The sequence below is a fragment of the Fukomys damarensis genome, unplaced genomic scaffold (assembly GCF_012274545.1).
Source record: "Fukomys damarensis isolate Sample0158 unplaced genomic scaffold, DMR_v1.0_HiC HiC_scaffold_14, whole genome shotgun sequence".
Taxonomy (NCBI): Eukaryota; Metazoa; Chordata; class Mammalia; order Rodentia; family Bathyergidae; genus Fukomys; species Fukomys damarensis.
This window is the reverse complement of record NW_022900926.1, coordinates 70,131,840-70,146,666: the sequence shown is the minus strand read 5'-3', so window position 1 is coordinate 70,146,666 and position 14,827 is coordinate 70,131,840. Positions and strand designations below refer to the sequence as shown.

General features: G+C 35.8%; 1 long non-coding RNA gene across 1 annotated transcript in view; it reads right to left on the bottom strand.

The window, feature by feature from the left end:
• Positions 1 to 3,218: 3,218 nt before the first annotated feature.
• Positions 3,219 to 14,827, bottom strand: part of LOC104866656 — a 13,032-nt gene continuing 1,423 nt past the window's right edge. Inside the window, exon 3 of the long non-coding RNA XR_781507.1 lies at positions 3,219 to 3,287. This is a non-coding gene — a long non-coding RNA (uncharacterized LOC104866656). The remainder of the gene's footprint in view (positions 3,288 to 14,827) is intronic.

Below are 14,827 nucleotides of genomic sequence, written 5' to 3'. Positions count from 1 at the left end.
GTTGTTTACCTGATTTTTTTCTCAGCTAGTCCATTATTGGTGTATAGTAATGCTATTGACTTTTAAATGTTGATTTTTTAATCCTGCCACATTGCTGAATTCATTTATCATCTCTAAGAGTCTCTTGGTCAGATCTTTAGGGTTCTCTAACTATAAGATCATACCTTCTGGAACAAGGATAATTTGAGATATTTTTCTATTTGAATTTTTTTGTCTTGCCTAATTCTCTAACTAAAATTTCAAGAACTATATTGAATAAGAGTGGTGAGAATGGATATCTTTGTCTCCTTCCTGATTTGAGAGAAACGCTCAGTTTTTCCCAGTCACAATGATGTTGGTCATGGGTTTGCTGTATATAACTTTTATTATTTTGAGGGATGCTACTTTGATACCTATTTTCTTTTTGGTCTTTTTTTTTTTTAATCACAAAAGGATGTTGATTTTTTTCAGAGCCTTTTCTGCATCAATTGAAAGGATCATGCGATTTTTTATCCTAGATTCTATTTATAGGTATACTAAACTTACAGATTACATATGCTGAGCCAAGCTTGCATCCCTACAATGAAACCAACTTGACATGGTTTATGATCTTTCATTGTATTGTTGAATTTGGTATTTTATTAAAGATTTTTGCATCTATTGTCAATGAGGATATTAGTCAATAGTTTTCCATTTTTGTTCTTGTCTGACTTGGATATCAAGGGAATGTTGGTCTAGTATAATGAGTTTGGAAGCATTTCTTCCATTTCTGTTTCATGAAATAGTTTGAGGAGCATTGTTTTAGTTCTTCTTTAAAGGTTTGGTATAATCCAACCATGAAACCATCTGGTCCTGGGAGACATTTTGTTAGTACTTCAACCTCATTTCTTATAATTAAAATGTTTAGGTTTTTTTTTTATATATCCTCACTTCAGTTTTGGTAGGTCATAAATGTCTAGAAATTTATCCATTTCTTTAGGTGTTATATTTCAATAGAATATAAATTTTCAAAGTAGTCCTTAATAAGTGCTCCAGATTTTAGTAATAGCTATTGTAACATTCCCTTTTGCATCTCTAATTATAATGATTTGGATCATCTCTCTTTCTTTTTCTAGTCTGGCTAGGAGTTTAGCAATTTGTTTATCTTTTTAAAAAACAACTTTATTTTATTGATGCTTTGCATTTTTCTTTTAGTTTATATCATTAATTTCAGGAATTTTCTGCCTTCTACTGGCCTCAAGCAGGGGTTGTTGTTTTTTTAAGACTTTGAGATGCATTATTTATTTGAGATCTCTCTGTTTTTTTTTTTATATGTAGGCACTCATGATTATAAATTTCCCTCTTAGAATTGCCTTTGCTGTATCCCATAGATTCTGGTATCTTGTGATTCAATTTTCGTTTGATTCTAGGATTTTAAAATTTCTTCTCTAATTGCTTCAATGACCTACCAATCAATCAAAAGTGAATTGTTTGATATCCATGTGTTTGTACAGCTTCTATTTTCCTTTGCTATTGATTTCCTCCATCATTGCATTGTGATCTATGAAAATGCAATAAATTATGTCAATATTTGATATTTATTAAGGCTTGTTTTATGGCCAAAAATGTGATCAATTTTGGAGACTTTCCCATGAGTGTCTGAGAAGAATTTGTATTCTGTAATTATTGAAGGGAATGTTCTGTAGACATTGGTTAAGTCCTTTTGATCTATGGAGTACTTAACTTTGATGTTTCTTTGCTGATATTTATCTGGATGACCTATCTACTGGTAAGAGTGTGGACTATTGAGGTCAACCACTATTATTGTATTGGGACCTACGTGTGCTTTTATGCTGAGTAGTATTTGTTTCATGAAACTGGACACACAATATCTGTTGCATACCTATGTACAATTTTTATACTTTCTTGATGAGTCATTCCTTTTACCAATGTATTGGGGCCCTCTTTGTCTCATCTGACTAATTTTGTCATGAGGTCTCTGCTTTGTCAGATGAGTACCACTACTCCTCCTGTTTTGGGGTTCCATTTTCATGCAATATTGTTTTCCACCCTATTACTTTCAGTCTTTGTATTCCTTTGTGTAGTTCTTGCAAAGAGCAAAGAGTTGGGTGTTTTTTAAAAATCCAATCTCCCATTCTGTGTCTATTAATAGAAAAATAAAGGCCACTTACTTTTAGAGGTGTTATAGAAAGGCATGTACTAATTTCTGTCATTTTGGTGTGTTTCAAATATTTGATTCTTTCCTAATTTTCAATAGCGTGCCTATTCTTACTGTTCTGTGTGTAGGATTCCTTTAACTATCATCTGCAATGCTGGCTTAGTTGTCATGATTTTCTTTATGTTTATGTTAGAAGGTCTTTGTTTCTCCTTAAATTATGAAGGATAACTGCTAAATATAGTAATCTAGTTTGGCAGTTATTTTGTTTCTAGGCTTGAAATACATTTTTCCATAGCCTCCTGCCTTAAGGGATTCTGTGGAGAAGTCTGAAGTTGTTCTTATGGGTTTGCCTCTATAAATGATGTGGTGTTTCTCTTATGGGTTTCAATGTTCTCTCTTTGTTCTGTATTCTTGCCATTTTAATTATAATGTAACACGGGGAGATTCTTTTCTTGTTGTGTTCTTTTCTTGTGTGAGATTTTAAATTCTTCCCATACCTAGATGCCTGTATCTTTCCCAAGAATTGGAAACTTTGCCCTTATTATTTCATTAAACAGATTTTATGTGTCACTAATCTATACCTTGGCAACCTCCTCTACACCAAAAAAATTGTAAGTTTGGTCGTTCAACCTGGTTCCAGAGTATGTTTTTTTTCATAGTTTATTTTTCCCTTTCTTTATTAGTGTCTGCAAGTACTAATTCCTCAACTTTATCTTTGAGCTCCAAAATTCTATCTTTTGCATGACCCTTTCAAGGGGGGAGGCTTTCCAGTGAGTTTTTTTATTTGACTTACTGTGTTTTTCATTTACAGAACTTCTGTTTGGTTCTTCTTTATAGTCTGTATCTCCTCATTGATTTGCTACTGCACGATCTTCCTTAATTCACGCAGCTACTTATTTGTATCTCTTTGAAGTCATCAATCCTATGTACGAATCAGTTTTTTGAACACTTTGTCTGATGTTTCATCCACTCCAATGTCTTCACATCCAGTAACTGAGAAATTATGGATATGTGGAGGAGCCAAGTTGCCTTATTTTTTATACTTCTTGCATCTTATATTGAGACTTTTGCATCTAGTGGGATGGATAGCACTTCAACTTTTATTTGAAGGTCTTCTTGTTGCCAAGCCTGTTTTTGAGGGCTAGTGCCACTAGAAATGAACCACAGTAAAGTTTACGATACAGAGACAAACTAGATATTGACACACAGTAAAACCTAACAAAAGCAATAACTATGTCTACATTAGTAACAGAAATAAGCTATAAAAATTAGACTCAAACACAAGCCAGATATTGAGAGACTGTAAAAGCCAATTAAAAGCAACAGCTATACCACCCTTAACAACATAAAATAAAATAAATCAGCATCCTAACAGGTTTTGGTTTGTATTTATCTAATGATTTTGATTTCAACATATTTCTATGTGGTTATTGGTCATTTTATACCTTCTTTGAAGATTATATTTAAGTCCTTTGCCTACGTTTTAATTGGATTTTTTAAGTTTTCTGTTTGTTGGTGCTATGTAGTTGTAAGAGTTATTTATACATGTTTGATGTAGATACTTTACCACGTATGATTTGCAAGTTTTCTCCTATTCTGTGGGCTGCTTTTTCATTTTCTTGATACTGTTCTTTGATTCAAAAATGTTTTTAATTTTGGTGAAATCCAACTTACCTATTTTTTCTTTTGTTGTCACATCCAACAAAACATTCCTAATTCTAATACCATGAAGATTTTCCCCTTGTGTGTGTGGTTTTTTTTTCCTAAGTGGTTTCTAGTTTTAACTCTTACCTCAGGGCTTTGATCCATTTTGACTTTATTTTAATAAACTGTAAAAGTTAAGATTATTAGAGATTTTGCTGGGCATTTAGCTCAGTGGTTCTGTTGCCTTCCTCGCAAGTGCTAGGACCTGAGTTCAATCCCCAGTACCAAAAATAAAAAACAAGATTATTAGAGATTTTGAATAGAGAAAAATCACAATCTCACTTTCATTTCCTCTTAAAAGACCATTCTGACAGCTCTGTTGGGACAAAATTGCTGCTGACTGTGCTCTATCCAATCCTTCCTATCACTATTAGACAATTTGAAAACCACATCTCACTCTTAATTTATACATTTTATTTTTGTTTAGAAATTAATATGATGTAGTTTTGCATGAATATGTGATACTTCCTTTACCTCAGACACCCTAAACACATAATGCTTTTGTCTACACTTATGTCATGCTTTTCATATAACTCACTCCTCAAATATGTGTTTAACAAGTATTTATTTGGCTGCTTATTTTGAACCAGGAATTTTCCTAGGCCATAGAAATACAATGCTGACAACGAAAAACTCAGCCCTCAGTTAGCATACATTCTTGCCATGTAAAGCTTGGACAGTTCAAATGCCCTTCATGTCCAATGATTACACATAGAATAAGGATTAACTATTGAGAAAGAGAAACCACCCACCTTACTAGTCTGTCATAACCAAAGAGTCTACTGAGACAGCACAGTTGGTAGTATTGTAATTCACAGAAAACTCTACTGCTTAAGCATGGATTTGTGTGTGTGTGTGTGTGTGTGTGTGTGTGTATTTGTGTTTTACTGGGGACTGAGCTTGAACACATGAAGCACTGAATAACATCCTAACCCTTTTTTTAATTTTAAGATGAGTTCTTATTAAGTTGCCCAGGCTGACTTCAAATTTGTGACCCTCCTCCCTCAGCCTCCCAAGTAGCTGAGATCACAGGTGTTTTCCACCATGCTTGTCTTAATCTGATTATTTTTCAATGGACATTAAAATCTTTTAGAAAAAATCAAAGCTCCAGAGACATCACTCCTTATGTTAACACCATACCTTACCATAGTGTGTGTCTATTTCTGTCTGTCTGCATGATGGAAGATGACTTCCTTCATCCATCTGTTTCCATCCCCAAAAGAAATATAATTACATTAAATATGACAGCAGAAATGGAGAAGATAGTACAGACTGGCTGGCAGGAAGAGCCAGCAGGAAAACCAGAAGGACATGGGGAAGGCTGACAAGACAGAAGGAAAAGAGTGAGCGATGGGAGAGCAGACGGGAAGAGGCTCTTGCAAAGAGCTGACACCTTGACTGAAGGCCAAGGAAAAAACAAAGATGGTCTTGGCAGGAAGCCTACCATGATATGTTGCAAATGAGACCTAAAATAACAATGAGGTATTCCAGAAAAGAGGAGCTCTGAGGAGAGAGTAAAGTCCTTTTCACTCTCTTCTTCCTGCTCTGGGTCCCTGTCTTCATCAGGAAACTACTGAGCAGAGTGAAGGCTGCAAGGCCTGGCTCCCATCATGCCAATCAAAACCCAACTCTAGGGTTTAAAATAATGGATATATAAGTAGTTGTTTCTAATTTTGGTAAGAACATTTTTTTCTTTATCTGCAATGATACAACTGTTCTGTAGAATCTCAATTTGCCAATAATTCTAAGATCCTAGCAAAAATATTTTTTAAAAACTTCTAAATCCCTAGCCTAGAAAAAGGCACAGAAACTTTGTACACATTTCTGCCATGCCATCAATAAGTGTCTGCACATTCCAGGGAGCAGCCATGTGGACCAGAGTGGCACAGCTACAAGCAGGTTCCAGCTAGGACCCCAACCTGACCATACCCCAGAGACATGGGCACACATGCCCAAGCCACAGCCTACCTAGAAACGAGTTGCACAGGTGTGCAAGTTTCATGCAGAGTCCTGCCATACCATTGGCAAAAGCAAAGGGCCCACCTGGAAAAGAACTACACAGACACACAAGCACCAGCCAGAGGCTCACCCTGATACCACTGATAAGTGCCTGAACACCCTAGCCAGAAGCCTACATAGAATACAGAATCTGAGATACACAGCATCCAGCCAAAGTGCACCCGAGATAACATTTTAATAAGCGTGCCAGAGAGAGGCACAACTAGATACCATGACAAATGTGCACGGGCCCCAGCCAGAATCCCACCGAGACAACAGATCAGCTCAGGGATATAGAAGGCCACCATTATAAACCCAGGAATTGGTGTACAAGGAAGCAGGAGAGTAAAGGTGATTTGGTGGCCTGCTGAGAAGTGACCACTGGGTGAGCAAATAGTTCCTTAAACAAAGGTATGATAGGGTGCAACCGTTGAAATGAGAAGACATAAGTAAGTCTCAAAACCAGACTTCCAGATGATATAAGGTAACCACAAAGTGAAATGAGATGGAAAAATTCCATACTAAACCACCTGGACTCCCTGAACTGGCAACAAAAGAGGACCTGGAAAAAATTAAATCAGAAATAATTTCTCAGATAACAGCAGAGACTGTGCCCATAGTATAAGACATGATTAATAAATCCAGAGTGGACATGGATTTTTTAAAAATACAGGAGCTAAGAAACATGATGGGAATCCCAACATAGGAAATAAATGGAATCCATAAAATGGATGCAAACAGATTTCCAGTAGATTAAAAAATCCATTGAAAGCTTATGCAGCAGAACACGCCAATGCAAGGACAGAATTTCAGATATAGAAGATGGGTTTGCAATTAGTGACCAGGAAAAGAAAAATGTCTTAAAAATAGTAAGGGACCATGATAAATCAACCCAGCAGCTGCTAGATGATGCAGAGAAGAATAGCATAAGAGTGATTGGAGTCAATGAAGAAACAGGAGAGAGTGCAGACTACATAAAAATACTATTCACAGAAGTAATGGCAAAAAAAATCCCAAGCAGAGCAAAGGAATTTGAAACTCAGATAAGTGAGGCCTATAGGACTCCAACTAGCCATGATGAAAAAAATTCTACACACCGGCATATAAGATTCCAGAAACCCAGCAGAAGAACAAAATTATACAAGCAGGTAGCGAAAAGAAAGAAATCACATACAAAGGAAAGCCCTTCAGAATCACAGCAGAATTCTCAACTCAAACCCACAAGGCATTAAGAGCATGGAGTGACATGTTTCAAGACCTAAGGGAAAACAACCTCCAACCCAGACTGATGTACCCTGCAAAACTATCTTTCAAAATTGATGGAGATAGTACACAAGATCCTAATGAGATAATTAACAATGTGAAATAGGAAGAAAGGGGCTAAAAGTGTAGGGAAAGTGGGAAAGGTAGAGGAAAGGGAATAAGGGAAAAGAAAAAAACATGAGAAAATGAAAAAACGGAAATAAAGTGTTTGTAAATGGGGAGGGGAGGAGGAGGTGAAGGGAGGGCAGGGACAAGGGGAAAAAATGAGAACCAAGACCCGTCATGTAAAGGTACAAGATCCCATGTAAAGGTAGCTAGATCAACTAGACAGAAAATAACAAAATACTAGAACTCAATCAAACTCTTGAATGAATGAAATTAAAAGATGTTTACAGAGTGTTCCACCCCACAAAATCAGAACACACATTCTTTTCAGCTGCACACGAGTAATTCTCCAAAATAGAACACATACTTGATCAATAGCAAAAGAAACTGCAAGAATTTCATAAACACATGGAATTTGAACAACACACTTCTGAATAACCAATGGGTCACAGGGGAAATTAAAGAAGAAATCAGACAGTTCCTACAATTAAGCGACAATGACAATACAACATATCGGAATCTATGGGACACAATGAAAGCAGTTTTAGGAGGGAAATTCATAGCAGTGAATACTCATATTAGGAAAACAGAGCAAGCTCAATTACACAACCTGATACTGAACCCTAAGCTTCTAGGAAAAGAAGAGCAGGACAAACCCAAAGCTCCTGCAAGGGAGGAAAGTATGAAGATCAGGGCAGTGATTAATGCAATGGAGACTAAGAGAACAATACAAAAAATTTGATGAAGCCAAGAGTTGGTTTTTTGAAAGAATAAACAAAATTGACAAACCCTTATCCAGTCTTATTAAAAAGAAAAAGAAAAAACTCAAATCCATGCAATTAGTAATGAAAAGGGTGAAATTACAATGATCCCAGCAAAAATCCAGAGGATGATCAGTACCTCCTTTGAAAACCTATACACGAATAGGATGGAAAATATGGAAGAAATGGACAGATTCCTAGATACATATGAATTACCCAAGTTGATTGAAGATGACCTAAAAATTCTAAACGACCCAGTATCAATCAATTAAATTGAAAACATAATTAAAAACTTACCAACTAAGAAAACTCGGGGTCCTGATGGCTTCACTGCTGAATTCTACAAGACATTTAGACAGGAACTACTGCCACTCATGTTTAAACTCTTCAGTGAAATTCAAAGGGAAGCAACACTCCCAAATTCACTCCTGGAACCAAGCATCACCTTAACCCCCAAAGCAGAAAAAGACCCAACCAAAAAAGAGAACTATAGGCCAATCTCACTCATGAGCATAGATGCAAAAATCCTTAACAAGATACTGCCAAATAGAATGCAGAAGATCACCCAGAAGATCATACACCTTGACCAAGTGGGATTCATCCCAGGGATGCAGGGATGGTTCAATATATGCAAATCAATAAATGCAATCCACTTTACTAATAGAGGCAAGGGCAAAAACCATATGATCATCTCAATAGATGCATTTGACAAAATCCAATATGCATTTATGATAAAACCCTCCCAAAACTTGTAATAGATGGTTTCTATCCCAACCTGACAAAAGCCATCTATGAAAAACCAATAACCAATATCATACTAAATGGTCAAAAACTGAGGTCCTTCACACTAAACTCAGGAACAAGACAGAGATGTCCATTATCACCAGACCTGTTCGGTATAGTTTTGGAAACATTAGCCACCGCAATTAGACAAGAGAAAGAAATAAGGAATAAAGTTAGCCACCGCAATTAGACAAGAGAAAGAAATAAAAGGAATAAAGACAGGAAAGGAAGGAGTCAAATTGTCATTATTTGCAGATGACATGATACTCCACAAAGAACACACCAAGAACTCCACCAAAAGCCTTCTAGACCTAATGACCAAATTCAGCAAAGAAGCTGGATACAAGGTCAACACACACAAATCGATAGATTTCCTGTACACAAAAAACAGCCTCACCGAGAGAGAAATGTGGCAGACAATTCCTTTCACAATAGCATCCAAAAAATTGAAATACCTAGGAATCCACCTAACAAAAGAAATCAAAGACCTGTACTCTGACAACTACAGAACTCTGAAAAAAGAGACTAAAGAGGATATCAGAACATGGAAAGACATCCCTTGCTCCTGGGTAGGAACAATTAACATAGTGAAAATGGCCATACTTCCAAAATTGCTATATAGATTCAATGAAATCCCAATTTAAATCCCAGCCAGCATACCTCCCAGACCTTAAGAAAACAATCCAAGAATTCACTTGGAGCAAGAAGAGACCTAGAATAGGAAAAGCAACGCTGGGCAATACAGAGGAAGTAGGGGGTATCACAATCCCCAACATGAAACTATACTACAAAGCCACTGTGATTAATACAACATGGTACTGGGCCAGGGATTTAGCTCAGTGGTTCTGCCACCTGCCTTGTAACCACAAAGACCCGAGTTCGATCCTCAGTACCAAAACAAACAAACAAATAAACAAACAGAACAACAACATGGTACTGTCAAAGAAACAGAATCAAGGTCCAGTGGAATAGATTAGAAGATGCAGAAACCAGTCGAGACACACTCGGCCACCTCCTCTTTGACAAAGGAGCCAAACACCCTCACTGGAGGAAAGACAGCCTCTTTAATAAATGTTGCTGGAAAAACTGGGTTTCAACTTGCTAGAGATTAAAACCTGACCCATATCTGTCACCATGCACTAAAATAAAATTGAAACAGATTAAAGATCTAAATATTAAAACAGAAACACTCAACCAGCCGGAGTAGGAGTTAGGTAGGACTCTTGAAGATATTGGTGTAGAAAAGATTTTATGAACAAAACCTGAGTTTCCTGTGAACTAGCACAAACCATCAACAAGTGGGATCTCTTCTTATTAAAAAGCTTCTGCACGGCAGGAGAAACCACCAACACTGTGAAGAGACAACCCACAATGTGGGAAAAACTTTTCACCAGCCGTTCCTCAGACAAAGGTCTACTATCTAGAATATATAAAAAACTTTAAAAAATTAGACCCCCACAAATTTAAAGACCCAATCAAAAAATGGGCACCTGAAATGAACAGACATTCCTCACACAAAGAAGTAAAAGCAGCAAATAAACATAGGAAAAAATGTTGAACGCCACTGTTCGTTTGAGAGATGCAAATGCAAACAACATTGAGATGCCACCTCACCCCAGAAAGAATGGCTGCTATCATGAAATCAACCAATAACAAATGCTGGTGGGAATGTGGGGAAAGAGGAACTGTCCTCTACTGCTGGTGGGAGGGTAGACTGGGGCATCCACTGTGGAAATCAGTACGCGGATACCTCAAAGAACTAGGATCGGAGGTCCTGTTTGATCCAGCTATTCACCTGCTGGGTATCTCCCCACCAAAATTAATAGATCGTATATAATAGAACATATGTAATAGAACAGTGTTAAGGCCGGGGAATTAGCTCAGTGGTTCGGCCGCCTGCCTTGCAAGTGCAAGGACCCGAGTTCAATCCCTGGTACAAAAAAAAGAAAAGAAAAAAAAAAAAAAAAAAAAAAAAAAAAAAAAGAAGAACAGTGTTATATGCGCACCCATGCTCATGGCTGCATAATTTGTGATAGCTAAAACTTGGAAGCAGCCCAATTGCCCATCAATTGGAGACTGGAAAAAGATTTTTTTAAAAAATAAATGGACTACTACTCAGCCATAAAGATTTAGAAACTAGAGACATTTATAGATAAATGGATGCATAGTGAGGTGATACTCCTAAGTGAAATAAATGGGAAACATATGTTTAAATATCGAATAGTTTCTCCAGTTTGAGAAACTGAAAGTTTAAATAAGAACCAAATGTATAATAGATAATGTGAAATTGGAAGAAAAGGTGCAAAGGGGAAGGAGAAATGGGATGGGTAGGGGAAACAAAGAAGGAAATGGAATTAACATGAGAAAAAAATGGAAACAAAGTCTTTGTAGATAGGGAGGGGTGGAGGGGTTGAAGGGAGGGCAGGGGATTGGGGAATAAATAAGAACCAAGATGGATTATGTAAAGGTGCAAATTTCCAATGATAAATGTCATTATATTGTATATCTTAAATATACCAATAAAATTAATTAATTAAAAAAGCCTTCTAAATCCCTGAAGGAGCTTTCTACTAAAGCACAGATGAAGATAAATTTATGGGATCTCTTGCCAGTGCACAGTTGCACTGTGAAAAGCATGACTCTCTTCACCAATGCACCAATGCCTGGCACATGGGTTGGTCATGCCATTAGCAGGAAAGTGGAAACTCATCCTTTCCCTTTGGGTAGGAGACATAATCTGTATTTCAACCGACCTTTTTTTCAAGCTATCTCTATCACTACGCAGCTCGTTGTAGAATCAAAAGATTCCATTCAGGAAAGCACCCCAAAGCCTAGCATTCATACCCTGAATAAAAACAGTGACAATTCTTCCTTCCTGAATGTTTTTTTTTTTGAAACCTACAAACCTACAAAATGGTTACAAGGAGAATGCAATGAGTATACATATATTCCTCACCTACATTCATCACTTAATATTTGCTACAGGTATGCTTTCTGCATGCAGGTGTAATAATATATATTCACACTCATTATTTATTGAACCTTTGAGCTGTTAGAGAGTTATGTGCATACATTCTAACCTTTCACCCTATATATGTGTATTTCCTAAAAAATAAATACATACTGATAATTATAGTATAATCATCCTATGCATAAGATTTCATAATTGATATACCATTATTTAACACACAATTAATTTATCGCAGTAATGTCCACTACATCTGATCCTTTCCCATCTAATATCTCAACAAGTAGCAATCATTATAATTGATCATCACGTATCTAGGCTCCCTTAATCTAACATTGCTACTTTTTTTTTTAATTTTCTAGAAACACTGTCATTACTTTTAAAGTCCTGGCCAGTTTTGTTTTGTCAGAAAAAACTTCATTTTGGATTTCCTTGGTTCTTTTATCATTATTAAATTCATGTTAAACGAAATAAACTTTTAAAATTTTTTTCTTTGAAGCCAAGATTGGCCTCAAAATCATGATCCTCCTTCCTTGCTTGGCCTCCTGAGAAAGTGTTAAAACCAGTCAAATATCAACAATCAGCTTATAACATAGAACATGTTGTGTCCTTCTTACTACAGCGCATAACGGACATGCAATGCTCATCCGTGCTGTGATTGGCAATGTTAAATTTGAATCTATGGGTAAGATGGTATCCACTAGATTTCCTCATAGCCTTATTCTCTTTGCTTAAGTAACAAATCTGTGGGGATTGTGTGAGTATTCTGTTTCTCAGCAATGTCTCACCTCAGAATTTCATCACCTTTTGATGATTCTCACCTGAATCCAAAATTATGGTGGATGTAAAGTAATTTTCTGTTTCTACAGCGGCTCCCACATTTACTACCTGCATCTTCCATAAACTTTTTTACCTTCACACTGTTTATATAAACACTTCTGGTCAGCAAAAGTGACTCATGGGTTGTTTTATGTTTAGTGTGTCATATAACTCATTCCTGCCGTTATTCACTAATATTCTATATTAAGGATACTTTCTTTAAAAATGCCAAGTTATTCTTGCTTTTCTAATACCGATACATTTCTCCCTTATCATGTATATTTTTTGCTTTGTGAAGTTTGAATCCACATCTCCTGAGAGGCAAATTTCAGGATTGCCCACTTATAGACTTAAATGTGTTTTATATCTTCCTTATCTTCTTACAGAAACATTCTCTCAAAGCAATTTATAGTCACCCTATATTTATGATTAAGACTTTTCCTTTCTTTCTCCTCTCTGTTTCTCTGGCTTATGTTTTGGTTTGGTTTGGGTGAGGTTAGGGGTATTATTGATGCTTTTTTTTTGTTTTTTGTTTTTTGTTTTTGGTCTTTCAAGCCATGGATATGTTTCAGAGTAACTGCTAGGCCAGTTTGCCCAGTAATGTCCCTGGCCTCAATCTAGTATATACAATATATAGCTTTAATTCAAGGTGAAACAAATGTTTAATAGAGTCACTGAGACGTTTAATAGTAGACTTGTAGAATGAGCAAAATCTAGACACATGGTGTCCTAAAAGGCAATTAGTAAAAGTCTAAAACTAAGCCCTGTTCTAACAAGATCTCAAATGAAGCTGAAACTTTCACCTAACATTTCAAATTTAACAAGATTATACCACATTGTGCATATATGGGAGACACTGTGTACAGAAGTGACTCATCCAATCTCTGATGCGCAACAGTCTGTTACTATAATGTACTTCCACACAAGATCTAACACATTGTGCCTGAGGCTGTAAATATTTTTTTAATCACAGTGGGCAATTTCAACTACCTTCCGATTTACTATTTCTCTCCTTGTTTTTATCTACTGTTTTGAACTCATACAATAGATTTTTAATTTCATTTACTTTTTTTTCTAGATGTTCTACTTTGTTTTCTCTCAAAATTCTTCGGCTGTTCCTTAAATTTTCTTGTTGTATGTAGATATTTTGAAGCTTGTGTTTTACTTTTTTAAACATAAAGGTTTAACATTTTTTTAATAATACAGCAGCAATATAGTAAATCCATTATTTGAAGACTTTGTGGGGCATTTCTCCTATCTTTTTAAAATTCATTTTCCCTTATGATGCAAATTTCTTATATATTTATTTTTAAAACTATGAGCAGACCATTTTCACAGAAATTATTTGTGGGATTTGTTTCAGGTCTTTCATGAAGGGACTTCCAGTCAGATAGAATATGCTGCTATGTCTAAGATTACCACCGTCCCAGACCACTACAATGTAAATTTAATCTTGAAGATTTTTAAATACACAAAGGATAGTAATTATTTACTGAAAAAGATGCATGAAGGCAGATTTTTTTGTGGCTAAGGTATATTAGAGCCAGTTCTCCCCAATACGGTCTCTGCTTGGGACCTAAGCCACTTTGCTGAGTGATAAGCTGGTAGAATTGATGCATTCATAGCTAGCTAACCCTTACTCTCGAATTCTAGCTGTTTAGTTTTAGTTTTGGTGGAGTCTCCCAGTAAACATTCTATTACTCAGGACCTGACCCTTGTTTTCTGTCTTTGTAGCTCCTTAGACCAATTTTTTTTTAAATCAAATTTTACTTGGTTCAGCAGTTTGGCAAGTTCAGCAGTCCTTAGGGAAAAGATAATTTTTTCTCTCAGACTTTTTGCCTGACCTGATAATTCTTGACAATATTTTTTAACCTTATATGCTCTTAAAAATATTTTGTACTGTATGAGGATGTTTTATAATTGCTTTCAATAAGAATGTTAGAGGCTACTGTACTCTAAGAAATAGAATTCTAAATCCACAGTAACTGCAGTAACTTCCTAGACATCATTTAAATATAAAAAGCACCTACTTAAAATATTTCAACCATTAAATATCACAAGTTATTTATTACTAATGATAAAACTTCTTTGATATTACCCAATAATATCAATAATGGGCATGTCTTAGCAAATCTTAGAAGATAAAATTTTAAACATTGATGATTTATGGATATTTTTATAGTAAAATCTAAACTTCCTAAAATAGCAAAGCATAAAGTATCCTAAAAAATTTCTTTTCTTTCTTTCTTTCTTTCTTTCTTTTTTTTTTTTTTTTTTTTTTTTTTTTTT